This window comes from Pelodiscus sinensis, chromosome 1 (genome assembly GCF_049634645.1).
Source record: "Pelodiscus sinensis isolate JC-2024 chromosome 1, ASM4963464v1, whole genome shotgun sequence".
Taxonomy (NCBI): domain Eukaryota; kingdom Metazoa; phylum Chordata; order Testudines; family Trionychidae; genus Pelodiscus; species Pelodiscus sinensis.
The window spans coordinates 122,572,599-122,600,280 of record NC_134711.1 but is presented as its reverse complement, the minus strand read 5'-3'; the positions used below and the strand labels follow the sequence as shown (position 1 = coordinate 122,600,280).

The 27,682-nt window shown below is 43.7% G+C and overlaps 1 long non-coding RNA gene across 2 annotated transcripts in view; it reads left to right on the top strand.

Annotated features, from left to right (window-relative positions):
- Positions 1 to 27,470, top strand: part of LOC112546530 (uncharacterized) — a 32,924-nt gene extending 5,454 nt beyond the window's left edge. The window contains exons 2-5 of one of the 2 annotated variants that reach the window (XR_012900867.1): positions 11,247 to 11,359; positions 25,853 to 26,055; positions 26,422 to 26,595; positions 27,268 to 27,470. This is a non-coding gene — a long non-coding RNA (uncharacterized LOC112546530). The remainder of the gene's footprint in view (positions 1 to 11,246; positions 11,360 to 25,852; positions 26,056 to 26,421; positions 26,596 to 27,267) is intronic. The other variant, XR_012900868.1, reaches the window with a different exon arrangement.
- The last annotated feature ends 212 nt before the right edge of the window (positions 27,471 to 27,682 follow it).

Below are 27,682 nucleotides of genomic sequence, written 5' to 3'. Positions count from 1 at the left end.
ACTCCTCGCCTGCTGCCGCTGGTCACCGCTCCTCGCCTGCCACCACTCCTACCAGCCACATTACACCACCAGCCAGCGATTCCCACCAGCCACTCTGCTGGCTGCCACCACTTCACTGGCTGCAATGGGTCTGCTTCTCAGCCAAACCAGTCATTTCAGCTCTCAGTGATTTCAACTCTTTAGCCACCAGCTGGACTGGCAAAGGAATCCAGCTTCCACTAGACTAGCAAAGGAAAAGACTCCTCAGGGAGTCTGCTTTAGGTCTGTCCTTAAAACGAAGGGGGAAAAAGGGCAGGTTGGGTCAGTCTTACAGCTCACACCTAGCAGGTGTGAAGCAGACTGACTCAAGCCCTTTACTTCTTCCCCCCCAGCTTAGTTCACTCAACTCTGGAAGGGGGGAGGCTTGTTCCTCGGAGATCTCTTACCATGATGGTGGTGTCTCTCCTGCAAGCACTGGTGGCATGTTTTACAGTTTCCACATTTAGGGGTAACATGATTAGTGACCCCCCACAACAGTCCCAAATTATTTACAATTCTCCACATTCCATTCCAACACTGACCCTCCATCAGCCCTGGCTGAATGGGATTTACAGAGCCACACCTCATATTTTCTCCTGAGCTGTATTTACATATCAACAGTTAATTACTTTGCAGAGCTAAACAATTGTAGGGGGCACACCCACCCCTCCTTTTAGCTGGCTGATAGCAAGCAGCAGTTCAGCCCCTGCTTACATGTATAAGGAGTGTATGGTGTGTTTAAGCAGCCTAAAACCAATGAGATGTTACATGCATTGTTTTTTCTTACCTGTTCCTATCAGAATGAAATAGCAAAAGTTTTACATGGTAAATGCCACTGTAACTAAATAACTCAGATGCCAAAGAATCTTTGGGGAATGCTAATGAAAATTTTAAGGACTTTAACAGAGAATGCTAATTTCAAAGCAAGTGGCTATTATGTATATGATCAGAGGTCAAAAGTTTTAGTGCGTGCTTTACTCACACCATCTAAGGAAAAAAACCACTTGGATAGAGATACTGCCAGCTTGCTTTGTCTATGAGAAGTCTCAGAGGGGTAGCTGTGTTAATCTGTATCTGTAAAAACAATGAGGAGTCCTGTGGCACTTAAGAGACTAATAGATTTATTAGGGCATAAGCTTTTGTGGGTAAAACCCACTTCATCAGATGAATTGGAGTGGAAGTTACAGAAGCAGGTGTATATATATGTGTGTGTGTGTATATATATATATATATATATATATATATATGCCCTAATAAATCTATTAGTTTCTTAAATGCCACAGGCCTGACTTGATTAGTTTCATTAGCACAAGTAACTTCTATATTTATATATAAATTTAGATAGATTAGATAGATGGAAGTTACTTATGTTAATTAAACTAATCAAGTCAGGGTGGAAGTGGATCATTCCAAGCATTTTGTTTGGAGAGGTGAATATCCCAGAGAGGGGAAATTGCCTGGAGATAACCAGTTGAGATTGAATAAGGGAGCACTGCTGCAGGTCCAACAGGACTCCCAACTCTGGCAGGGCTCCCAGTCATTGGCACTCTGCTGCTGGACTCCAGTCTGCTGGGGCTCTCTGGTCCGGAAACATCAGTGCTCCTGACAGACCACAGATGTTGCCAGATAAGAGTCTCACACTTTGGAGAGGTTCAATGTGTATTTAAATCCAATTTTGAATAGCTATTCAGTTGAATTCAGCCAAATTTCAGATAACTAACTCTGGCCAAACAATTTTCTGTTAAAGGCCCAATAATTAGGAGAAGGTACCAGCCATTTCCCTGTGTGGAATTGTTCTGTAGTCATGCAATATAATTTAAAAATAAACTATCCTAAATTACAATCTCCATGCTTTATTTGAAGAATATTTTATAGCCTAATATTAGGAATTCTCTGATGTGCAGCCTAGATTTTAATTTTAGGTTTTGTTCTTAGTTACATAGTACCCCTGACTACTACCCTAAATTTCATTCCCCATTTAGTCTTCAGATATGTAGTTGGTGTTTAGTGATGCTGTAAATAGATATTTCTTTTAATCTGAAATCAGTCCCTCTAGAGCCCTAAACATTCTGTTGCTTTTCTCAGACCTTCAAATTTGTCTCAGATCATCCATTAGATCTTCTACTAGGGTGTATACATAAACACCAGAATAAGCATTTTAGGATGTTATAAATTGAACATTTAGCTTAGTATATTTCAGCAGTAATTCAGGACATTTAGTGAGAGTAATGAGTGGAAGACAAGATCTCAAAACAGCCTGAATCCCCACAGATGTCAGGGATATGATAATCAGTTGCAATCACCTTCCCTGAGAGGTATAGTATCTTGCTGGTAAACATACCAGTGTCAAGAAACTGTTTATTATTAATAGAACAAAGTATAGAAATGAGGTAGCAAATGTTCTGCTGTTCCATGTAACTGCTGCCTACAATTGCCCAACCCTGTGGTTCTTTGTTTCTGCCCCAGTAAGAAGTATTTATGCAGGCTTTGGTTTCCTGTGACAAAGTATATAGGGAGTGTGGTATCTCTACAAAGTTTGCCAGATCATAGAACCATAGGACTGGAAGGGACCTCGAGAGGTCATCAAGTCCAGCCCCCGGCCCTCAAGGCAGGACCAAGCTCCGTCTACACCATCCCTGACAGATGTCTATCTAACCTGTTCTTAAATATCTCCAGAGAGGGAGATTCCACCACCTCCCTTGGCAATTTATTCCAATATTTGACCAGCCTGACAGTTAGGAATTTTTTCCTAATGTCCAATCTAAACCTCCCCTGCTGCACTTTAAGCCCATTACTCCTTGTCCTGTCCTCAGTAACCAAGAGGAACAAATTTTCTTTTTCCAAACTAAACAAGCCCAGTTCATGAAGCCTGGCTTCATAGGTCATGTTCTCTAAACCTTTAATCATTCTTGTCGCTCTTCTCTGTACCCTTTCCAATTTCTCCACATCTTTCTTGAAATGTAGCGCCCAGAACTGGACACAGTACTCCAGCTGAGGCCTAACTAGTGCAAAGTAGAGCGGCAGAATGACTTCACGAGTTTTGCTTACAACACACCTGTTGATACAACCTAGAATCATATTTGCTTTTTTTGCAACAGCATCACACTGTTGACTCATATTCAACTTGTGGTCCACTATGACCCCTAGATCCCTTTCCGCCATGCTCCTTCCTAGACAGTCGCTTCCCATCTTGTATGTATGGAACTGATTGTTCCTTCCTAAGTGGAGCACTTTGCATTTCTCTTTATTAAACCCCATCCTGTTTACCTCTGACCATTTCTCTAACTTGCTAAGGTCATTTTGAATTATGTCCCTATCCTCCAAAGAAGTTGCAACCCCACCCAGTTTGGTATCATCTGCAAACTTAATAAGCATATTTTTTATCCCAATATCTACCTCATTGATGAAGATATTGAACAGTACGGGTCCCAAAACAGACCTTTGCGGAACTCCACTTGTTATCCCTTTCCAGCAGGATTTAGCACCGTTAACAACTCTCTGACTACGGTTATCCAGCCAATTATGCACCCACCTTATCGTGGCCCTATCTAAGTTATATTTGCCTAGTTTATCAATAAGAATATCATGCGAGACCGTATCAGATGATTTACTTTATAGCACATCTGCTCTTTTTAGTTCCCTTTCTAAAATTCTTGAAGTAAAATGCTGTTAAACTCAGCTAATGATAAATACAGCAACTGGCTGAAGAACACTTCAGGTTATAACGCAACAGCATGTCTCAATCAATCTCTTAGGATGCTTCTGCAATCTTCCCAATCTGAAAACCCTCCTTGGGCCCATCCTTGTCTGTAACAGACTGTTCAGTCTTATTCAACAACTGGTCGGTTATGACTTGTTTTCTCCTGGTATGTCTGCTGTCACTTAGCTCAGCTATTAGGTATCTTAAGCCGGTGGGTCCCAACCTTTTCAAGGATATGAACACCTTTTCAATACGTTAAAATTTTATGGACCCCCCACAAGGGGAGTGGTGGGAAGTGGCAGCCAGCATGACCCTTGGCCAGCGCTGCTTCCTCAGCTCCTACCACCTCCATTCCCTGCTCATCCATGGAGCATACAACGGGGGGGGGGGGGGGGGGGGTGTCTTATGGCCAAAGGCAGCACCTTTCCTGGCACGGAGCTATGGGGAAGAAAATAAAAAAGTAAGGATTGGATCCACCGCAGGACTGGGAGGGGAAGACGGCTGGAACATAAACAGCAGCACTGCTGGCAGTGGGAGGAGGCATGGTGCCTCCTGAGGTATCCAGATCCCCTCCCACGAGTGGGAGACAGTGTGCATGTAGCTGGTTGTGAACAGTGAGCCCTGGGCAAGAATCATCTAGCGGAAAGTCCCAGTCCTGCTGTGGGCCCTATCCTTACTTTTCTTTTCCTTTCCTAAACTTTCCACAGACCCCCTACAGTACCTCCAGAGAACTACTGTCTTAAGCTATGCATTCACCTTCTTTTTCTAAGATTTTGCCTTTGTCTTCTATCAGTAAAAGCAAGATGATTTTTCTTTGATTATTGTCACCTTGACTGACTGGCGCACATCTTGCCAAATTCTCCTTGAGTCTGTTTTTTAGCTGTGGAGAAGATTTCTCCTTTATTGTAATATTTCACTTGATTCTACTTGCCCAGTATTTTCCTCACCATCGCAGACTTCTTAGCAATCCTTTGGTTTTGTCCCATATTTCATAATCCAATTATTTGTATGTCTTTTTTAGAGGAGTTCATCAGATGACTTTCCACACTGAGTACTGCTAAATATGGATTGTCTCTTGCATTCATTGCTTTTTCTGACCAAGTTCTTCATTATACACACTCCCCACTCAGCTAATCCATGGGTTTAAGAATATCTGGGATGTCTCATGATGAAAGTCATACATTTTAGCAAAGTCAAGGAACCCCTTATTTAAATTAAATTTTTAAATAAAAAAAATTAAATTAAATTTAATGGAGATTGCCTATCTCCTAGAACTGGAAGGGACCTTGAAGGTCATTGAGTCTAGTCCACTGCCTTCACAGCAGGACCAAGTACCATCCCTGACACACTTTTGCCCCAAATCCCTAAATGGCCTCTACAAGGATTGAACTCACAACCATGGGTTTAGCAGGCCAATGCTCAAACCACTGAGCTATCCCTCCCCCCTCATATTCTTGAGCTATGGCCCACTCTTTGGGTATGCCTACACTTTGGGAATAGGTAGAATTAAGAAATGCAACTTCAGCTACATTAATTGTGTAGCTCAAGTTGAAGTACCTTAACTCAGCTTTTGGCGCTGCCCACACCACAGGAAGTTGAAGGGAGACCACTCTCCCTTTAATTTCCCTTACTCCTCATGGAAGCAGGACTATCGGCATTGATCAGAGCACCCCTCTCAGTTCAAATTAGTGTGTCTTCACTAGACCCATTAATTTGAACCCTGAAAGAGCGACAGCAGCAGCTTCGATCTTCTCTGTAGTGTAGACATACCCAATGTTATTACAGGTTAACCCTTTCTGGTCCCACAACATCTGTGGTCTGGCATCATCAGGGACCCAATGAATACTCCTGGGTTGGAACACAACCAGGGAAAAACCAGTACAGCAGGATCATAGGTGTTGCCAGTCCAGAGAGCTGGGCCAGCGGCTGAAGTTATAGCTTAGCATCTGGGGCTAGAGCCAGGGCCAGAGCCCAGTGCCCAAGAGCGGAGCCTGGTTCCAGGGGCCCATCAGCATCTGGGGTCCATGAGCCAGGGGACCGAGCAGGGCAACTAGGGGGCCAGAGCTAGAAGCTTGGACCCTAGAAATATGTTTAGCAGCCTTTGAATCCCCTTTTTATCTTTGGGTCTTGGCAAGTTCAGCGTCACTTGAATATTTTATTCTTTGGGCCAGACTCCCTTGAAGGTCAATTTCTCTCCCCAAAAATGTTATTTCCATCATTTGAAATTACTATTTAACCTTAATCTAGTTGGTGATGAGACTCACGTGTGCATAGTTTGCCCACCTCAAGTTGGCTCATGTGATTGAGAGATCCTTTTTATGGAATCCCAGGACTTGAGTCAGGGCTGCATCTACACTGAAAAGCTCAGACCCACTGTCCCAATTTCACTCTGGCTTGGACCTAAATTTCCTTTAAGGTACGTGGCCGTGCAGCTGCCTATTAAAATCCTGCACAGGCAGTCAGGGGAGGGGGAGGCACCTCTGCCTGCATGACACCCATTTAGAGAAGGAGCAGTTGCAGATGTGACAATGCAGGTGCTTCCTTCAGCTCAGACTGGTGTTCTGTCTAGAAGCTGCAGCAGGCCTATGCCAGTTGTCTTGCTTTTTGTCTTACCATTGAAGTTCTACAGTCCTTGTTGAAGGAGTATGTAGAGGACCATTGGCCTTCCTTGTTTTGTATAAGTGTACACATCAAAGGACTATGCTTTCCAGTCCTTCGTCCTGGTGGGGAAAGACCCAGGTGTCTGGCAGCAGCTCAGATAAGCAAGCAGCCCTAATGGGGGATGGCCTGCTGGCCCTGATTTGGGGAAAGTTCTAGAAAAGAAGGGCTAAAAACTTCAATTTCTTTCTTGGCTGTAATCATTGCTTATTGGAATGCTCACACTATGGGTATGTCTAGACTACATGGCTCCATCAACAGAGCCATGTAAATGAGTTTACTAGACATAATTTAAATTGCCTCGTCATTTTCCTATGTCTAGTAAACTCATTTACATGGCTCTGTCGATGGAGCCATGTAGTCTAGACAGACCCTATGTGAGCGGGGCATGAACTGAAAGACTGAACTTAGGAAAAAAGCCATAATCAACAGAGAGCCACTTCAACTGGGTGTGAATATATTGATGTTGTGAAGACCATGATTTTAACAGGGTTCAAAAAACAAAACAAAAAAAGAACTAGATAAATTCATGGAGACATGGGTCCATCAATGGTTATTAGCCAGGATGGGGAGCAGCCATGTCCCTAGCCTCTGTTTGTCAGAGGCTGGGAATGGATAACAGGAGAGGGATCAGTTGAGGATTCCCTGTTGTGTTCACTCCCTCTGGGACATCTGGCATTGGCCATTGACAGAAGACAGGATATTGGGCTAGATGGACCTTTGGTCTGACCCAGTATGTAATATTGCAGCCCTCAGTGAGATGAGACTTTCTGAAATTGGATCACTAGATGAAATAAATTATCACTTTTACTGGTCTGTCAAACCTGAAAATGATCTAAGGTTACTTAGCAGGGATGGTCTATAATTTTTTCACTCCACAAATTTTGCTAAATCATCATGGGACACACACGTATTACTATATTAATGGAGGGGGTCAGGATCTGGAAGGGAGTTGGGTACAGGAAGGAGCTTCAGGCTAGTGCAGGGTGTTGAAATGCAGGAAAGGGTGAGGGGTGTTGGGGGTGTGAGGTGCAGAATCTTGCTGGGAGAGGCTTACCATAGGTGTCTCACAGCCCATGGCACAGCAGGGTGCTCAGGCAAGCTGCCTGCCTGCCCCAGAGCCACACAATATGGCTTTACACCACTCCCAGAAGTACTATGGAGCTGTGGCAGGCAGGTAGCCTGCCTGAATGCTGTGTTGCCCCCGGGCTGGACAGAAACGTTAGATAGGCTGGATCCAGCCTGCAGCCCATACTTTGCCCATCCCTGTGATACAGTATTTGCTATCAAGAAGTCTTTTGTCAGTGCTTGTACCCCTCTAGTATTTATCAATGTTTCCCCTGACTCTGACACCTTGTGGGGAAAATTTCAAGAATAAGACACTGGTGAGTGCCAAAGATGTCTTTGTTTTTCCTTTATTATTCCAGTCTGACTGGTTTGCAACCTCTGAACATCTGTTGCTCCCTCTCACAGAGCAGAACCCTCCCCCCTCTCCACAAGCTCACCTAACTTTACTTCAACAGCCAACTAAGCCAACTTTTCTAAGAGGCTAAGGCTGCAGTCCAGAAAACAACCAGAATGCGTGTCCAGAAGTACCAGCAAGACCTGTGCAAAAAGATTCAGACCTGCTTTCAAGGAGGAGATATTTGTGGCACCTCTGATAGAGTAAACAGGCACTTGATCCAATTTGTGAAATGACAGCAAACCTTAAAGCAAAAGATGGCGCCATCCTTATTGGCAGGCAACAATAGCTTGACCAATGGATTGAGCATTATAAAGATCCCTAGTGAACCTATGCAGCTTTTGAGTACTTATGACTTACTTCCCACTGAAGTCAGTGGGAGCAGAGAGACCCTTCCAGAAATGAACCTGCAAAAGCATATTTTGGGATTGACTTACATACTCATAAAGAGAAATATAGAGTCCCAGCTTACCTTTTGTGTAGACATTTACACAATTGCAAAATGCCACCAAAACAGAACCCTCCACTCTCTAAATCAGGTTACATTTTTATACTTGCTTTGACCTGACTTGTATATCTTTTCAAGACACTGGACAATTAGTCCCCTCAGCCTTCACTGGTTCAGATTTAGCCAGTGTCCACACTGTGGCTCATGCAGCCCTTAAAATAAGCCTGACATGAAAAGGCGCAGACATTAATGCATTTGCTCTGTTAATTGACAACATCTGCAGCTTCTTTACTGATAACAGTAGGGGTTAAATAGATCATATTGAATGAGCAACAAACAGAGGAAAAAAATCTATCAGATGTGAGGAAATAATTTTGTAGTATTGGAGAATATTGCCACTTCAAAGCTTTAATAATGCTTGCCAGCTCCTCAGACCTGTCTCTATACATAAGCCAGACAAAAGGTAAAACCCTCCCTTCTGTTCAATTATACTTCCAAGACTCTGACAGTGTGAAACCCCTACCACGCAAACATTTACAAGAAAAGTCATTAGATCTGATTCTTTGTAACAAGCTGCCTAATTATATTGGAACACTGCTCACAATGAGAGGAGTTAGTGACACTGTCAAAACTTCTCATCTGAACAAATGTTCCAATTTTATATTTTCCCTTTTTGCCTTCTGCTTTATTTCCTTGATTCTCCACTTATATGAAGATTATGTAGCATCTTTCAGTGGATTTTATTTCACTGATGCTGCTAATCTGTTAATTTGGGATCTGTGAAGTTAGGTAAATAATGAAGCAATGAATCATAATTTATTTATGAGGACAATCTATTATCAGTCCCTACTGATTGCTTCTCTCATTATCTTTTAACTTATTTAACTTTGTAGAAGGTGCCTTTTTATCTAATATTTGTGCAACATTTTGAAAACAGAAAAGACCATACAAATGCTGTAATCTATCACATCTATGTGACTACTTAGTATTGTATTGTCATTATGCTGTCCTCAGAACTGTGATAGGAAGAATAGAAATCATATTATCCTATTCTAAAGGAAGAGGCCACCACCTCAGCTAAAGGATAATGACTATTACAAGGGATACATTACAAAATCTGACACACAAGTAACCACTCATAATTTCCTTCAGTAGAGGGCAGTGGTACAGAGCACACTAGCCCCCTCAATACATTTGTTTAAACTTTTTCTGGGAGAGAAGCATAGAACTAGCTAGATTAAAGCTCCCAGTGTCATGCCTGAGCTAGCTAGATTAAAATTAGCTTGGAATATGTCTACACATACTGCAATCACACACCCTGATTGCAGTGCACACACAAGATAAACCTAAGGTATTTTTTTCTTAATCATAAGAAAATCAGCAGGAATATACTAAAGATAAGGTGTTTCCTTTAGAGTGTGGTATTCAGGGAATCTCCTGTGGTACTCTGGTTACTGTCTGCACAGATTATGGGTCTTCACTGTTCCTATGTCATTTACAGAGGAACATGTTTTCCTTGCTCCAGTTGTCCTAGAGATAGGGCACAGTGGCCTCCTTCCTCTGCTTCCCTTAAAGACCCTTCAAAGTTTATTTTATTCTAATCAGCCAGTATCTACAAAGAACTTGGGGGTCACCTGATCTGAAGATGGAGAGCAGAATGTATCTCCAACATATATGGAGAATAAGATGAGCAGACGTAGGGGGTGTGTGGAAATCAATTTAGTAGCTCTGTCAACTGCAGCTCATGCTTACAGGTTGGAGCATGGGCTGCTGTTTGCAAATTCACTGAACTTCAAGTTAAGGCTCAGCTCAAGCAGATCTGACTGAGATTCAATGTCTAAATGTTCATGAATTATTCAGTGTATATCAGCAACAGCTGTTTTATTTGAGTAAGACGAACAACATACCGATCCTTATTGCTTGACAAATATCCCAGCAGAAGGCTAGCCCTAAAGAAGGAAATGACACTGATGGAAAATAATAGGCGATTGTCCTCAGCAGAACTTCAGGATCGTAATATTGTTCCCTGAAGAGTCTGAGAGACATCCCTAAACTTCCAAATTCTTGTCTTGTTTAGAAAACTAGGGCACCTACATTATCAGATCTCTTTGAAAGAGACTAGTTGTCTGTACAGTGCCTTTCATAATGGGGCTCTGACACTTTCTTGAAATTTCTAGATGTTACTGTAATGCAAATAAAGAGGCAACTGGAAATACATCTTTGCCATAGATACAAATGCAAAGTACTCCACTTAGGAAGGAACAATTGATTGCACACATACAACATAAGAAACGATTGCATAGAAAAGAGTACTGTGGAAAGGGATCAGTGGATCCTAGTGGACCACACGTTGAATATGAATGAACAGTGTGACGTTTGCAAAAAACCAAAAACCCCAACATTATTTGGGATGCATTAATAGGAGTGTTGTAAGTAGGACACGAGAAGTAATTCTTCTACTTTAATCCACATGATCTCCGCTGGAGTACTGTGTCCAGTTCTGGGCATCATATTTCAGAAAAGATGAGGACAATTTGGAGAAAGCCCAGAGAAGAGCAAATGATTAGAGGTAAAAAAACATGACTTATGAGGGAAGACTGAAAGAACTGGTTTTGTTTAGTCTGGAAAAGAGAAGACTGGGAAGGGACATGATAATAGGTTTTAGTACCTTAAAGGGTGTTACAAGGAGAAGGGAAAATTATTTTCCATAACTCCTGATGATAGTTTAAGAAGCAATGGCCCAAAATTGCAACAAGGGAGGATTAGGTTGGGCATTAAGAAAAACTTCCTGTCAGGGTGGTTAAGCACTGGAATAAATTGCCTAAGGATGTTGTGGAACCTCCATCATTGGAGATTTTTAAGATCAGGTTAGATAAATACCTGTCATAGACTGTCTATGGTGCTTGATAAACCATCTTGTTAGTCTTTAAAGTGCAACATAGTCCTGTATTTTGTTTCAGCAACACCAGACTAACACGGCTACATTTCTATCACTGTTCCTGCCATGAGTGCAGAGGACTGGACTGGACCTCTTGAAGTTCCTTCCTGTTCTGATTCCTACTCTTTGTAACAGGTGAAGAAACCCCCCCCCCCCATTATTTTTGGGTTTCAAGGTTGTAAAATACCCTTTTCCCTATCTCACACATTCTTCTCACTCCTCAATGCCGTTTCACTGTTTTATCTATTGAAAACAGCAGGTAGCTAAGGTTTAAATTCAAAGCCTGGTATTGTGTGGAGTGAATTGGTTAACAAATAATACAAGCTAGCTTCTAGTACCTGCACTTTGGAGTGTGCTAACTCCAAGGGATCTGAAAAATGTCAGTAATGATATGTGTTTGTACACCTTCATGAAGCCTGACAGTATGCTATGAAAACACTGTAATTGGAGAATTACTTATTGAATGCTAACAGCGATATATGGCTTTTGTACAAATTGACAAGGTTCTCTAGGTTACTTATTTTTCTGAGAAATTAGGTTTTTCCTGTCAATTTGCCTAATTGAAAATCAAAATCCTGTCTATGACTCAACAGTGGATTGAATGAATTAAAAATAAATAGCATGCTTATCGCTAAATTGCAGTGACTGAAAAACTGCAGAATTAATACCAACAGCAGTAAATGCTTCTTGAATTCTGATTAAAAGTTATCTTCTATGGTAAGTTTGGAAGCACGGGATATAAAGAAAATACAGGTATTTATTTATAGTGATGTTAGGCTAACAAAGCTTAAAATTATATGGATGCACTACAGAAATAATTTAATGTAGTGATTTCTTATTAAAATAGGTCTCAAATGCATATTAGGTATTAAACTACTAAAAAGGTATCAGTGATCTTTATCAATGAAAACAGAACTGGCCAAAAAAAAAAAAAAAAAAAGGAGTACTTTGAGGAACAGTCATTTTTACAGACCCAAGTTTTTTTTTATACACAGCATAGAATTGTCCTGAGAAAGTATTTGCTACCAAGAGTCCATTGAAAGACAGACCACATTAACAGGATAATTTTAAGAAAAATTAATAGTTGCAAAACTACAAAAAAGCCAGAGTTTGATAATTAAATAGTGCATCAGAAATCAATCTGATTGCCTTATGAAGAATGAATTTCCCTCATCCTTGCACAATGAGCTAAAATCAGCAGTTCTCAAACTGTGGGTTGGGACCTCAGAATGATTTAAATGGGGTCACCAGAGCTGGTGTTAGACTGGGCTCAGGCTTTGGCTTCAGTCCTGGGTGATGGAGCTCAGGTTATAGGCCACCATCCCAGGCATGAAGATCTTGGGCTTTGGCCCCAACGCCCAGAGCAGTTGAAATACTAGGTGAATGCTGTGCAAGTCCTTCTAAGACCTCAAGAAAGGTTTCAGCAAAGACCAAATATACAACTTGATATTATACAAACACAGAAACCACAACATATAAAAAAGTGCCAACTTTGCACAACACCAAACACCCTTGCCTTGTACCTCCAAGTCCCTGCCTACCCCCATCCCTTCTCTGAGCCCCCCCAACTTCCTCAATTCCCCATCCCACTTTTGCTCTCTCTCCTCACACTCATTCATTTTCACTGGGTTGGCTCAAGGGGTGAGGGCTCTGTATGGGGTTTTGTCTTTGGTTGTGGGGCTGGAGATGAGGGGTTTGTGGTGCAGGAGAGTACTCAAGGCTGGGACCGAGGGGTTCAGAGGGCAGGAGGGCTCAGAGTTTGGGGCTATGCCGCAGGAGGAGTTAGGGGTGCAGGCTGTGGGAGGTGCTTACCTCAAGCAGCTCCCAGAAGTATGACTCTCTCCTCCCCCCAGCTCTGATGCAGAATTGCAGGCAGGCAGGTGGCTCTGCGCAGTGCCTCATCCACAGGCCCTGCCTCTGAAGCTTCCATTGGCTGGGACCCATGACCAATGGGAGCTGCAGGGGCAATGCTTGAGGTGTAAGAAGCATGCTGAGCCCTCTGGCTGATCCTCCACATAGGAGCTGGAGGGACAGTACATGTTGGCTGCTTCCTGGAAGCTGTATGGTGTAGAAGCTAGTAGGAAGCCTATCAGCCCCATGGCATGCCACCACAAACTGGACACTGTTACCCACCAGCTCTGTGATTATTGGGGAACCAGAACATGGTCACCTGTCAGCCTTGTGCTCTTGGGGAGTCAGGGAGTGACACTCATGGAAAACCATTCCCCTCCCTCAGGCCTCTGCTAGAATCAAAGACAAAGCAATGAAAAGGCCGGGGGAAGACGCACCTAAACTGCTTCAGACAAGGGTGATACAATTAAGGAAACACCCCAGCCTCATTTACATTAAGGATGGAACAGAGGGACATCTCATTAGCATACAGAATGGAGAGCAGCTCTTCCAAGGCAGGAACCGCACTGAACTATGGGACACCGAAAGCAGAGAAGCACTGCCTGATGGGAAATCCCTGCTCCAGATGCTAATGAACCTAGGCCTGCTCACACCCAAATTAGTCACTATCAGACCAATTCTAGTAACGATCCTATTGACATCTAAAATACTGAAACTGCCTAGTTGCATTGTGAGCTCGTTCAAGGAACATCACCCATAACCAGGGGTGATCAGTCTCTATTGTCTCTCCTCTTTCTCTTTGAACTATCCCTATAAAAACTCCTCTCCTTGCCCCAAGAAAACTGTTCTGATACCTGGACTTAAACTGCATCAGTTCCATTGAGACTTCTTCATCTCCTGTCTGATCGTGCTGGGGGCTCTGTCCTGCTTTTCTCCTGCCCTCTGGACCCCCGGCTACCATCATCATCTGGGAACCCCGATCAGTGCAAGCTCCGTGGAGTGGTGAGGTCTCTCTCTCTCTCTCTCTCTCTCTCTCTTTCTTTCTCTCTCTCAACTATCTCTCTAAGCATAGCCTCCTGACCCTGCCCTGTGTAAACTGTTATATGGTTACCTAACATGTGTAATCAGCTTCAATTTAGATTTAATATTGTAATTGTTAGATTTAATATTGTAACTGTTTGATATCTATTCACTACTCAGAAATAAATCACTTTCATTGTTAAACTGGTTGCTTCTCTCTCTTTCTTTCTCTTTTGCTCACTCTTCCTTAAGGGGTGTTGTTTTGGCTTCCCCATTCGCTCTGCAACAACGCTTCTTGTACCCAAGCAAAAGATCCCTGTAGTGCCCAAAATCCTGTGGGGTTTGCTCATCGTGTGGTTTACCTGTGAATGACTGTGGTGTGAAAGTGGGGATAAGGGGTGCTGAACCTGGGGGCTTATGAGGATGGCAGCTTAAAGTGCTGTTTAATCCAGCCCACGGAGTCCAAAGGCACATGAGGGTGCAGTGTGGCATTGCTGTGAAACCCAGCCAGCTGAGTCCAGGGACATATGAGGGGGTCAGCTTGTGAGTGCTGAGTACCCAGTCCTCTCAGACGTGCTCTGATTAGTGGGTGTGAGTGTCTGTGTGTGTTGCTAAGGTGGGAAGAACCCCATCCTGAGGAACCTAGTTCCTGCAGGAGAGCTCCAGTGGGAGGGGGAATTGGCAGCAGGGAGAATTCAGCTCCATATGAGAGCCCAAGTAAGCACCAACAGCACACTGATAGAACTGTTAACCTTCCCCCAGTCCCATAAGGGTAACCCTGATAAATGAGCATACCCCAGGGTATTGGGCAAATCTGGTAACAAATTGGTGGAGGAACGTGGGCAGCACGTGATCCTGATCACGGGGTACTTGTTGAGTAGTTGCTGCAGAGTGGGGAAACTGAGGCACAGGTTTTTTTTTGTTTGTTTGTTTCCTCTTTTCTCTTTGCTTTTTGTTGTTGTCTTTTATTGAGCTGCTTCTATCATTTCTATAGACTACTTGGTAAAGTTCTGAGTAGTTGCTCCAGAGTGGGGAAACTGAAGCAGCGGCCTGAGTCAGTTTTTTTTTCTATTTTTTTTTTTAATTCTTTTATTGAGCTGCTTGTATTATTCACATAGAATACTTGAAAAAGTTCTGAACTATGCTTGGAATTATTGTAGCTGAACTGTGCTTGGAATTAATGTGGTAACTGGTCAGAATTGTGCTTGGAATTATTGTAGAATTATTGCAGAGTTGTGCAACTAGGAATTAATGTGGTAACAGTTCTGAATTGTGCTTGGAATTTTTGTAGCTGAACTATGCTTGGAATTATTGTAGAACTGTGCATTTAGGAATTTTTGTAGAACTGGAACTAGGAATTAATGTTGTAACAGTTCTGAATTGTGCTTGGAATTTTTGTAGAACTGCGAATAGGAATTAATGTGGTAAAGTTCTGAATTGTTCTTGGAATTATTGTGGGGCTGTGCAATTGAAAGTTAAATATTGGGCTTGAAAGTAAATGTTTTAGAGTTATAACTAGTGAAATAAGGAAAGTAGAGATGTCTGAGAGAACCCCTTTGGCTGCTCGCTTGAGACAGGAGAAAAGCAATAGGTTAGAGAGATGGGTAATGAAGAAGGGGAAATGTCCCTGGGAAAGAGGGTGCTTTAAGGGTGAGGATCCCCTGCTTGAAGCAAGTTTGAGCTTTGAACAATACTGCACAACCATTAAACCACGAGGTAGTGCAAAAGATGCAGCTGCTGCATGGGCATTGTTTTATGCATGTCTGGACATGGCCGAAATGGTAAAGGGAAGGCAGGAATTGGAGCTGGAGAAAAAGCAGTTACAACAGTGTTTGGATAAAAGTGAGATGGATGGATGTGAATTTATAGCAGAAAAGCTTAAAATGGTGACTTTACTTAGAAATATGCAAGAGGAAAGGGACAAGGCTAATATGGCTGCAGAACAGTACAGAAAAGAGTTGTCTCACACTAAAATGTTGTTAGAGGAAGCACGAGCAGCAACTCGCTTTCTAGCAGATGAGAACAAGGCAGCTAAGGCAGCAGCCAGCCATCAGAAGTGTGAGGCAGAGATCAGTAAACTGCATGCCCAACTTAGTGCCCATAAGGGGGTGGTAGCAGCTGTAAGGTTAAGAGAGGACTGTGATTGGGAACCTCCTACAAAAATAGAAATACTCCCTGATACTGAACCCCAAGCCCCATTTAACCCTCAGTGGTCTCACAGGCACAATGTTGCCCCTGTTTCCACAAGGGAAGTTAAACACATAGTTGCAGGAGCTGACCTTCCCACAACAGAGCTGGTCACCGATGTAACAAGGTGGTCTCCTAGCCAGGCCAAGGCTATTGCTGAGAGGCTGGGACCACTGAACCGTGACACGGCTGTGGCATGGTTGGCTCGCATTTGGCAAATGTACCCCTCTGCTGATGGCATGGACCTTACCCAGTTGGCCCAGTTATGTGCTTCTCCTGGTGATGCAGATGCTCTGGACATAGGCATAGGTTCATGGGAGCGGACTGCCCCTGGGCCCCGGGAATGGATGATAAGTGCTCTCAAAATATTACTGCCTGCTTCTTCCCTTAAAAAACTCTATATTCTGGAAGAGCAGAAACCTGGAGAGGCCCCTGAAGCTTACCTAATTCGCAAAAAGATGCTGGCAGCTCTCTCTGATTCATTGCCCCAGACAGAAGAGAACGGAATTATCACTTACCAGTATCAAGGACATGAATTGGTACAGAGCACATATGCAGGTCTGAATTCCCAGACAAAAATGACCATGGGGGCTGTGGATTTGGAACACCTTACATGGAATGAGCTAGTGGCAAAAATTAAACAGGTGGGAGATTTGTTAAGAGAGACTGGTGTTTTAAAAAAACAGATCAGCAAAAAGACTAACTGTGAGCCTGTACAGGCTATTACTTTTGCAAATAATGGTCCCCATTCTGCCAGTCGCACTCCCAGTGGTAGTCCCCCTACTTCCCACCGTATTGGGCAGCGCCGACCCAAGGAAACCCTTAGGAATGTGATCTGGATGGAGCTAGTAAAGTTAGGGGAAGACATGAGGAAATATGATCGCCAGCCCCTCAGCACTCTAATTAATGCTTTGTCTCAGGTTACACGGAGAACAGAGTTGATGGAGGGAGCCCCACCCCGGCCCACTGCTCCAGTGAGGAGTGAGTCCCCAACACTCACTCCCTGTCAAAACCAGAATCCTGCCTCCTCTTCTGAGTGCAGGCTTTCAAGGGAGTCAGCTACTCAATAGGGGTGCCCTGTTCCCCGTGGGCCTCCCCAGCTGATTGCAAGACTTCATTGTGACAGGTGGGGGAGACCAACTGTAAGGGCTACAGTGGGGAATCCAGGGACTTTAGCCCAGCTGCTAGTGGACACAGGAGCCTCAGTAAACATTCTGAGCCCTCGGTGGATCTCGGGAGGGAGACCCACCACTAGACAGGTTCAGCTCAGTGGGTATGGGGGAGACATCCAGGAGGCTCCCATTTGGCAGGATGTTCCCTTGCTAGTAGACAGACTACAGGGGCAAATAGAATGCTGTGCTCATGAGGGAAACGAGAAGGGAATTTTAGGGGTACCTTTCCTCCGAACATTTCAGTTGACTGTGGATCTGGCTAATGGTGTGTTATGGAGGTTAGAAGAGGGGCCTGCAGAGATCTCAGCTGTGCACCGTTGTGCTGCTATAAAAGCACCCACATTAACTCTAGCCCCCATTAGGGATCCATGGGTACAAGAATTTCCCACTGTATGGACTAAAAATAAGGCAGAGTGTGGGAAAATTGATGCAGAAGTTTTAATCGAAGGAAAAGATCCTCCTCCCCAAAGGCAATACAAGTACCCAGTGGCAGCAGAGGAAGGCATTAAAAATACTATAGACTGTCTCTTGGAACAAGGGGTGCTGGTGCCTATGCAGAGTGTCTGCAATTCACCCGTGTGGCCTGTCCTTAAGGCAGACGGGGTCACTTACAGAATGACAATAGACTTCCGTGCCTTAAATGCGGTTACCCCTGCAACTGCCCCTGTGGTAGCTAAATACAATGAAATAGTAGCAGCAGTAGCAGCTGGCTCAAAATGGTTTTCCGTGATCGATTTGGCTAATGCTTTTATGGCTATACCCCTCCACCCTTCTTGTTGGTATAAATTTGCTTTTACATATAGGGGCCAACAGTATGCTTTCACCCGGGCCCCCCAAGGTTTCCATTCTTCCCCTAGTATTTGTCATGCCCATGTCACTAAAATGTGGGACCAGTTGCATCCTGGACACTTCTCATATGTAATTTCATATGTGGATGACATCCTAATACACACCCCCACTCCAGAACTGAACAGGGAAATCACTAGGGAGGTATTGAATATAGTGCAGGAAACTGGATTTAAGGTAAACAGAGAAAAGGCTCAGCTAATACAACAAAAGGTGAAATACCTGGGTGTGTGTCTTGGGGATGAAGGCCGGACACCTGATCAACAAAGGGTAGAAATGATAGGAAAGCTACCTGCCCCGACTGACACACACTCCCTGAGAGCCCTTGTGGGAACTTTTAATTTTTCCAGAGAGTTTATTGAAATGTTCTCTGACAAAGCTAAGCCTCTCTATCAATTATTGAAGAAAAACAGGATTTGGGAATGGGGACCAGACCAACAAACTGCCCTGGCCACCTTGAAACAAGATTTGGCTAAGGCTCCTGCCCTGGCTTACCCCGATCCTGCCCTGCCCTTTGTGATTCAACTAGCCTCCTCAGAAACAAGCATTGGAGCTACTCTCCACCAAAGGCAAGGTGACAAGCTCAGAGTTATTGCATATGCCTCCAGGCTCCTGGATCAAACAGAGCAAGGCTTTACCCCCTGTGAAAGAGAGTGTCTTGCCCTGGTCTGGAGTCTCTCACATTGGGAATTTATTATTGGGGGGTCCAAGGTCATTGTTCAGACCGTGCACTCCCCACTTAAGTACATCATATCAGGAAAAATACAGGATGGCCAGGTCTCTAACCCCCGTATTGCTCAGTGGACCCTCACCCTAGTAAACCGAGGAGTTGAGTTTAAAAAGGAGCAAGCTGTTTCGCCAGCCCCATATGGACTAATCATAGAAGGAGAAGAACATACCTGCCCTCTGCCCTTTCTAAAACACCTTGAGTGGCCAGTCAAGGGAGGCATGAATCTTGCAGATGCTAAACAAAAAGGATTTGCAATTTGGTTTACAGATGGCTCAAGTTTCTACCATCAGGGTCACCCCCGAACAGGGTATGGAGCCATCCGCATCAATGATGTGGAGATGCTACAAGGACCAGTTCGCCCCCATTCAGCCCAAGCAGCCGAAGTTGAGGCAGTTAGAGCTGTCCTAGCTTATGAATCCCGGGACACCTCTGTCACTATTTACACTGACTCGGACTGGACTGCCAGAGCAATCACTGTGTGGCTCCCCCTTTGGCTGGGCAGAGAAATGCTAGCTGCAGATGGGCGTGTCATTTCTCATGCAGACAAATGGAGACAGATAGCAAATCTAATTAAGGAAAGAACTGGAGACACTTGGGTGACTCACACAAAGGGACATCAGAAAAATCACTCAGAAGAAGCACATTGGAACAACAGAGCTGATGCCTTAGCCAAAGCTGCTGCTATCAGTGACCATAACAAAGACACAGACCAGGTGGAGCCAATAGAGGCAGTAACTACTCGGGGAAAACTTTTAGGTCAAGGAATAGATACCTTAGACTTGGGTACCCTTCAAGATGGGGATACAGAAATTCAGTCCCTAGCCAAGAAAGGGAAAGATCACACAGGAAAATACAGGATTGAGCAGGTAGAAGATGTCTGGTGGGCAGTGGATGCAGGTGGTGAAAGGCATTGGATAATCCCCAATCAGGTACGGGGAGACCTGATTCAATTTGTGCATGAGCAAGGACATAAAGGAAAACAAGATACCTTAAATAGAGTCAAGGATACAGGATGGTGGCCAGGCATGAAAACAGACATAGATCAGTGGTGTGATAATTGTCTGCAGTGTGCCATGGTTAATGCCGATCGCCAGGTTCAAAAAAATGCATTAGGACACCAAAGAATAGAAGGTCCCTGGTCTCGGATCCAGATAGATTACATAGGCCCTTTACCCACCACAAGTAGGGGGAATAAATACTGCCTAGTAATAGTAGATCCCTTCTCTAAATGGGTGGAAGCCATCCCCACTAAAACCAACACTGCCGCAGTCACTGCTAAGCAGCTCTTTAATATAGTTTTCTCCAGAATGGGTATTCCGAGAGAAATTGATTCAGATTTAGGATCCCATTTTGTGGGAGAGGTTATGCAAGAGCTATGTAGGGCTTTAGGCATTAAGCAACGTTTCCACATAGCAGGACACCCAGAGTCTTCTGGACAAGTTGAACGAACAAATCGTACATTAAAGGAAGCTCTAAAGAAACAAGTAAAGAGCTCAGGAAAGGATTGGGATGAAAAATTACCAATCATTTTGATGGCTCTAAGAGGCTCAAAAGCAATTCATGGGTACACTCCCTTCAGAGTTATGACTGGAAGGCGAATGCGCATGCCTGAAAGCTGGTGGTTGGGAGTAGAACTGCCTGGTGCCTGGGAAGGGAAAGTGGTAACAGATGAGTGGGTGCAAACCTTGGTAGAGACTCTAGCTGCATTGCACAAGCAAGTGGCCACCCAGTTAGGCATAGTGCAGCAAAACATGGACAAAAAACTAGGCTGGGGAAAATCTCCGGTATTATGGGAATTAGGCCAACCAGTAATGTACAGAAAGTTTTCAGCAAAACAGCATTCTCTGACACACACCTGGGATGGCCCCTGCTTCATTGTGAATCGGGCTAGCCCCAGTGTTTACCAGGTAGAAATCCTGAATGGGAAAAATGGGAAACCCTGGAGGAAATGGTTTCATTCTTCACAGCTTAAAGAGTGGAAGGGGAAACCACCTGACCTCCAAGAAATAGCATAACTGACTTCTCCATCCTGCCAGCCACCCTTCTTGATTAGCAAGAAGGAACAGCTTGGGGCTGTTAAAAAAAAAAAAAAAAAAAAAAAAAAATACATGTCAGCTAGGCTTGTCAGTGCCTACCCTGATGCTGAAGCAGGAACAGGCCAAAGAAGTACTGGACTTATTATGGCCATTCTTATATAGGCCACTATTTCATGTTCACTCTGTAATAATAATTCACGATTCTCCCCATATATATATATATATATGGCGGGGAGTGTGGAGTTTGTTCTCTCTTTTCTGCCCTTTTACAGATCCTGAACAAGAGTCATGACAGCTCACGGTTGCCCCAGCACTCTGCTGGCCCTAAGTATCTGGAGTCTGATGTTACCGAGGCTCTATGCTGGACCTGTGATCCCCCTGAACCTATGGAGGTGCTTGCCAGCTGAAGCTCAGGAAGTAAAATTATTGTGTCACATGCATGGATTTTACGGAAATGGGAGCAATCCCTGGGCCCTGCAGCGGCACTACCTATTCCATGCTATTGGCAACTCCTCTGGGTGCTCCTGGGAAAGTATGGCCAATTGCACACAGGTTGCCACCGGAGAGTCACTCAAGTTTTGCTATGAAACAAAGACCACACCAGACTCCATCCCCTTCTTGTGTAAGCCGTTGTGGTCTCGAAAGCACAGTCGGGTTGTGGCACCATCCACTGCCACTAACAACAGCCTTCCAGGTGGTGAAAGGTGCCGAATAGTCCTGGTTTCTTCAGCCGTTTGGGGACCAACCATGCCCTTGCATGTCGTCATTGTTGCTGGCATCCAGACACCTCCATTACCCGAAGAGGAGCTGCAGCTGTCTCTAATCACACCCAGCGGCAAGAATATCACACGGTCCCTTGTAAACTGGGAACCACTAAACTGGACTGTAGCAGGGCATGACATGATTCAGCAAGGTCCCCCAGACTGGGTAGTTCCATTACAGGGCACACGCTGTGACAAACTCACACCAACAATTCGGTTCAAATTCTATGGGCACCTTTCCATTTCAGAAGGACTTTATGAGTCTGGCTTGTACACATTAGAATTGGGTCCACAACCAAAAACGGTTTTAAAGTTTGACCCACTGATTATAAACCTTGCTCCCCTCCAACACTTAAAAGCCCCAATTTCTGGACCTCATGTGTTAAAATTGGATCAACAAGAACATTTGGTTGTTCAACCTCGGATTTCTCTGAAGGAACTCCAAATCCAATTGGAAGGCATGAATATCTCTCACATTGCACCTGTATGTGCCCCCTTGATTGGAGCTAGCCATAGGGGTTGGGGTGAATGGGTAAAAATGTGGCAAGGGATCAATCATGTAAATAGGGTAAAAAGAGAGTTAAAAGATTGGCTCGCACCTGTAGGAACCGGAATTTCTTTAGTTGATGCTGCAAACATAGAGGTTCTGGCTAATAAGTTATCATATGCCACCGAAAATATGGGGAACATGGGAATCCCCTTAACGTCCTCTTTGAAACAGTTAAGTGAGGAACAGCAGCTAATAAGTAAGGTATTTCCTGGGTGGGAAAAACTCATAGAAAAAGATGAAGAGTCAATCATATCTGGTGTGCAATCTCTCCAAAATAATATCTCATTGACTTTTGCATGTGAGCAAGCTCAGGCTCTCACCCAAAATGTAATCATGGGAATGATTCGGCAAGCCTTAGCAGGACAGATTCCCATGGAGGTAATCAACTTAATACGGCCCCATGTAACAGACGAAGAACTAGTCCTCCAGCCTTGGTGGAGATTAGTTAATGCTTCATATAATCATGACAAACAAAGCCTGCAGTTATTCCTCATAACCGTGGCAGGGAAAGAAATCAGAGTAATTCACCCTGTTGTCCCACTGGGATTACAAATTAATGATGATTCAGTAATGTACTCCAAGGATCCCAACACTTGGGCCTGGCAGAAGGATAATGTATGGAACACAGTAAATGTAAAAGGGTGTAGGAGGAGAGAAGGGTTGGGCTACATTTGTGAAGACCAAGCCTTAGAGGAACATGATGAGTGTTTCTTCCCACAACCGGGAAATGAATCTCACTGTTCCTTTGATGTTATCCAGGAAGAGGGGTCTGTTATTGTCTATATTGGTAAAGCATGTGTCTGTGTAAGAACAAGATGTAGCATTGTACTAATTAATGGATATTGGATTCAACCCATGGTGCCTTACATTAATCGCTGTTTCTGTAATGTAACCACAATTGTTACCTGTGATAGCAAGTTTACTGTGCCTATATGGACTGTACAACATCTCAAAGCCTACCCTGAGCTATACAAGGAGATTTCCCCCATTATACTGGGAATGGGTCTCAATGTTATTAAGGGACTATTAAATCATCCCTCCTTACAACTTGAGCTTCAGAAGCTCCAAACTCTGGGAGAAAAGGGTAAACTTGAGATTCGGCACTATAACCAAGAGATCTCTAGGCTAGCAGCTACAGTTGCAGACACAGGCCATCACTCCTGGTGGGAGACATTGCTTGGGTGGAGCCCCAGTGCAACTGGTCTTTTAAATATTATGCTTCACCCCATTGTGGTGATCATTGGTTTCCAAATTATACTAGTAATTGGTCTGATTCTACTGGTTTGCTGGATCCAACGACTGATGCGACGGCTACAATGGATTGAAGACCAAACTCACTATCATGGACTAAGGATGTGATGGGGATACTTGCTCAGCGCAAGCACCCCATCAACGGGGGGACTTGTTACCCACCAGCTCTGTGATTATTGGGGAACCAGAACATGGTCACCTGTCAGCCTTGTGCTCTTGGGGAGTCAGGGAGTGACACTCATGGAAAACCATTCCCCTCCCTCAGGCCTCTGCTAGAATCAAAGACAAAGCAATGAAAAGGCCGGGGGAAGACGCACCTAAACTGCTTCAGACAAGGGTGATACAATTAAGGAAACACCCCAGCCTCATTTACATTAAGGATGGAACAGAGGGACATCTCATTAGCATACAGAATGGAGAGCAGCTCTTCCAAGGCAGGAACCGCACTGAACTATGGGACACCGAAAGCAGAGAAGCACTGCCTGATGGGAAATCCCTGCTCCAGATGCTAATGAACCTAGGCCTGCTCACACCCAAATTAGTCACTATCAGACCAATTCTAGTAACGATCCTATTGACATCTAAAATACTGAAACTGCCTAGTTGCATTGTGAGCTCGTTCAAGGAACATCACCCATAACCAGGGGTGATCAGTCTCTATTGTCTCTCCTCTTTCTCTTTGAACTATCCCTATAAAAACTCCTCTCCTTGCCCCAAGAAAACTGTTCTGATACCTGGACTTAAACTGCATCAGTTCCATTGAGACTTCTTCATCTCCTGTCTGATCGTGCTGGGGGCTCTGTCCTGCTTTTCTCCTGCCCTCTGGACCCCCGGCTACCATCATCATCTGGGAACCCCGATCAGTGCAAGCTCCGTGGAGTGGTGAGGTCTCTCTCTCTCTCTCTCTCTCTCTTTCTTTCTCTCTCTCAACTATCTCTCTAAGCATAGCCTCCTGACCCTGCCCTGTGTAAACTGTTATATGGTTACCTAACATGTGTAATCAGCTTCAATTTAGATTTAATATTGTAATTGTTAGATTTAATATTGTAACTGTTTGATATCTATTCACTACTCAGAAATAAATCACTTTCATTGTTAAACTGGTTGCTTCTCTCTCTTTCTTTCTCTTTTGCTCACTCTTCCTTAAGGGGTGTTGTTTTGGCTTCCCCATTCGCTCTGCAACAACGCTTCTTGTACCCAAGCAAAAGATCCCTGTAGTGCCCAAAATCCTGTGGGGTTTGCTCATCGTGTGGTTTACCTGTGAATGACTGTGGTGTGAAAGTGGGGATAAGGGGTGCTGAACCTGGGGGCTTATGAGGATGGCAGCTTAAAGTGCTGTTTAATCCAGCCCACGGAGTCCAAAGGCACATGAGGGTGCAGTGTGGCATTGCTGTGAAACCCAGCCAGCTGAGTCCAGGGACATATGAGGGGGTCAGCTTGTGAGTGCTGAGTACCCAGTCCTCTCAGACGTGCTCTGATTAGTGGGTGTGAGTGTCTGTGTGTGTTGCTAAGGTGGGAAGAACCCCATCCTGAGGAACCTAGTTCCTGCAGGAGAGCTCCAGTGGGAGGGGGAATTGGCAGCAGGGAGAATTCAGCTCCATATGAGAGCCCAAGTAAGCACCAACAGCACACTGATAGAACTGTTAACCTTCCCCCAGTCCCATAAGGGTAACCCTGATAAATGAGCATACCCCAGGGTATTGGGCAAATCTGGTAACAACACTCAATGGTCTGGTCAGTGGGACTGACCAAAGCCATCAGGATTCCTTTTTGACAGGGTGGTCTGGTAAAAAAAACTGGACATCTGGCCACCCTATTAGAAATAGAATTTCCCAATTGTTTCTTGGGTCCAAGTTAGTTTTTTTGTGACATTATTTTCAGCTTCAATGGCTCCATTATTACAATACAGCCTCACCAGGTGTGTGTGGGATGGAGGGACATTTTGATCTTGAGTAGGGCTCTAATAAGGAGGAGCAGCTGGTAGTGTGGGCACTTTAAATATTGTCTGTAGAACACAATTATAGTTTGCGAGGAAAGGCTTGTCTCCACAAATGCAATGAAAGACTAAATGAGGCGTCCTTAATGGTCTGTTGAACATATACATACGCACGCGTGCGCGTGCATACACAGATACTTTTCAGATGGCAAAAGATGTGACAATTAATCCAATTTAGCTACCTGCTCTTTTTATGTTTTGACAATGATGAGAACTATTATTTTTCAGATAAGGAAAAAAAAGGCAGCTGACATCCTGCAGAAAGAAAGTTCTGGAAATCTCTGCTCTCCTGCACACAAATCTGAGGCAGAGCAGCTGTTCCAATCCTAACCTTTAGACTTTTCTGTGAGCGAAGAGCTTGCTTTGATCTCTCATCAATAAACAAATAAAAGAAAGGCTGTTTCACTGGATAGAAGCAATTCTGTATCCAGGTAACCATGTCCTTTCCTCATTGATCACTATGGTAACCTAACTCCTTCCTTCTGTTCCTTCTAAATGAGAAAGCATGTTTTCCTGATAACAGATATGGGAATTCTTTGATTTGCTATTTCATTCCTTGACTTCACAATAGTAAAAGGTCACTTTCAATTCTAATGTGAGGAATTTAATTTAAACAGTGCTGAAATATACATACATCCCTTACAGTCTCAGAGCTGTCTCAAAATATTCTGCTCAAAATTCACTGCAAGAAATGAAAAATGTGTAAGACACAGTTGGTTTCTGTGTGTCTTAATGACCCTTTGTGGTTGATCAGGGGTTTCTGACTCCGCAGCTTAATTAGATTTTCTGTTAGCCAGTGATTACAAAGGACTTCTAGAAAACTGAAGCAATGAACTTTAAATGAGTCAAGGTCAAGGTCATCAAAACTTTCCAAGAGCATGGATCACGTTGTAAAGAGCATCCCCTGAATCTTCCACCATCTGCAATTATATACACATAATGCCTTCTTCTGCCTCCTTCTTCATCTTCCCGTAATTTATTAGATTACATCCTTATGGTAACTAAAGCAATTGCTGATGGGAAAAGAAGTATAAGGAAAGTGTATAAGTATTTTACAGCTTTCTAGTGTGATCAGTTTTCTTTCTTCTTGATGCTTTTTTCTTAACTAACCATATGGTCTATGTTACTTTTCTATTAATCAAAAATGGGAGGGATAGCTCAGTGATTTGAGCATTGGCCTGCTCACCCCTGGGTTATGAGCTCAATCCCTCAGGGGGCCATTTAGAGATCTGGGGCAAATCTGTCAGGGATAGTACTGGGTCCTGCCATGAGGACAGGGGACTGGATTCAATGACTTCTCAAGATCCCTTCCAATTCTATAGATAGGTATATCTCCATGTATTCTATTATGATGCCTTGGAGCAAGAAGAAGAGTCATCACCATGTAACCTGTGCACTATCTTCAGACTTCTAAGCGCCTCATAAACAGCATGCTAACCTAATGTGAGCCTGTGCATCTCACGCTTGCAGCAGGGCAGGGAACAGTTTGCACAATTTATATTTTTTACTATGAAAGCTGAAACGTTTGACAAGTTTCAGTGTTTTTGCATGATTTTATTGGAAACCATTCAATATTTGGTGTTTTTTTAAAGTCATAGTTCCTGAAACTATCTTATTACATGACAATTTCATTTCATATCCAGATACCACCCATCCCTCATTCATTGTGATGCAGAAAACCTTGAAAGCATGAACTCTGAAGATTCAAAATCCAAAGACAAATTACCAGCACCCCATTTTTTTATATTTAGATCAGATGAATTGGAATCACTCATTTTTGGGCACCTGACTTGTATTTTTTGAGCCTTTAGGATTGGCGATTTTTGAATAAATTATGAAAATAGGATTGTTTGTTCCGTCTGAGTTTGCTTTAAATGTATTTTTAAATTAATATTTTATTTCCTAGCCATCTAATTTCAAGATCTATATTTATTTAATCTGCTCCAGTAAGTTTTGAGGACCACCTGTCACTTTCTTAAGGCACCATCTAAATTTAGAGAATTCAGTCTGTTGCCCCTCCCCCACCATACTTATGACTTTTTATCTCCTTCCCAACAT